The sequence below is a fragment of the Echinops telfairi genome, unplaced genomic scaffold, assembly GCF_000313985.2.
Source record: "Echinops telfairi isolate 266 unplaced genomic scaffold, ASM31398v2 ScPeMD7_1;HRSCAF=3_0, whole genome shotgun sequence".
Lineage (NCBI taxonomy): Eukaryota > Metazoa > Chordata > Mammalia > Afrosoricida > Tenrecidae > Echinops > Echinops telfairi.
In genome coordinates this window covers 85,719,370-85,721,215 of record NW_022103896.1, presented here as the reverse complement: position 1 = coordinate 85,721,215, position 1,846 = coordinate 85,719,370, and positions in this window count along the sequence as shown.

The window sequence follows — 1,846 nt, the reverse complement described above, 5'->3', positions numbered from 1 at the left end:
GACTGGTGTTGGGTATGGGTTAATGTTGGACTTGTGGGCTTGGGCAGCATTGGGTTGGGATGTTTTCGTGATGCACATTTTCTTTGCATAAAACTCTCTTATACGTGAGTTGCTGTGGATTTGTTTCTCCAAAGTACCTAGACTAATACAATCACGCTGAACCACCCCACCGCCGGCCCCGACACAGGGAAGCCATAGTGCGCTTGCATTCTATTGGAATGAGTTCCCAAGAAGTGAAAGTTAACAGCTTCCCTCATCCTGGTCAAAATGTTTTTAACATATTCAGATTTTCTGCCAAAAAAAGTATGCCTCATTGCTTTTAGCATATGAGGTTTGGTCATAAAAGCAGACAGATACATCCAGCAATTCCCACTGATTGCTTCTCACCCCTATCAGCAGAGATTTCACTAATACCCTGAAAAAGAATCACCAGAAATTCAAGCTCAGTTTTAAGAGTATGTTCCATGAGGGATATCACTGCTAATGTCAGCTGGGTAATGGTTAAAAGCAACGAATACCATATTCTGAGCAAATATGTGAAAGCTGTATTATATGAAGAAGAGTGTGGCATCCGAATTGGAAGAAGGCTCATTAACAACCTGAGATAGACAGATGACACAACCTGGCTTGCTGAAAGTGAGGAAGACTTGAGGCACTGCTGATGAAGATGCAGCGTCATTATGAATTGCAGCTCAATGGAAAAAAAACCCAAATCCTCACAACTGGAGAGGAGCTCTGGTGGCATCATTGTTACATATTGGGCTGCTGACCACAAGACAAGGTCAGCAGTTCGAAACCACCAGAGCCACTCCTCTGGAGAAATTCAGGACTTTTTACTTGCATAAACAGTTATCGTCTAAGAAATCCAGAGGCAGTTCTACCCTGTTCTGTAAGGGTCGCCATGGAGTCCTACAGTGACCTACAGTCCTACAGTGACCTATAGAGTCAACATCGACTTAATAGCAGTGAGTTGGTTTGGGTTTGGAGTAATAGGTAATATCATGATATAGAAAAAGGACTGAAGGTAAGGATTTCATTTTACTTAGATGCACAGCACACAGCAGTAATCAAGAATTCAAATGACATGTTACATTGGGCAAATTTGCTGACCCAAGCCATGGTATTTCCAAACATCTCACATGTATATGAAAGTTAGACAATAAATTAGGAAGGCTGAAAATTGGTGCATTTGAATGATGGTGTTGGTGAAGAATATTGAAAATACTATGGACTTCCATAAGAACAAATCTGTCTTGGGGTAAGTAAAGCCAAAATGGTCCTCAGAAGCAAAGATGGCAAAATTTCATCTCATGTACTTTGGACATATAAAGAAAGACTAGTCCTTAGAAAAGGGCATTTTGTAAAGTGGAGGGTGAGTGAAAAAGAAGAAATCCATCAAACAGATGGATTGACACAGTGGCTGCAATAATGGGCTCCACTATACCAATTATGAGGATGTCACATGACCCACAAGACCTTATGGTTCAGGGGATTGCACTCTTGAGGAAAACTGGGGAATAAGCTATAAAGCTATATCCTTCCCCCACTTCTCCATCCTCCAGTTGCTTTTGTCCCTTATAGCCTTACTGCCTAGATAGATCCCCCATGCCCCAGCAAAAAGACCTTGATTCAACTTCCTGAACTGTTGGTGTGTTAGTCCACGTAGACCAGAGAAACAAATTCATTGACACTCTTATGTCAAGAGAAAATTCTATATCAAGAAGTGATTATGCATCAATAAAACACCGCAGCCCAGTCCTGATCAAGTCCATAAGTTCAATATTTGCCCATATGTCTGATATGAGCCCATAGATTCCTCTTCAGATTCATGCAGCACATGCAATGA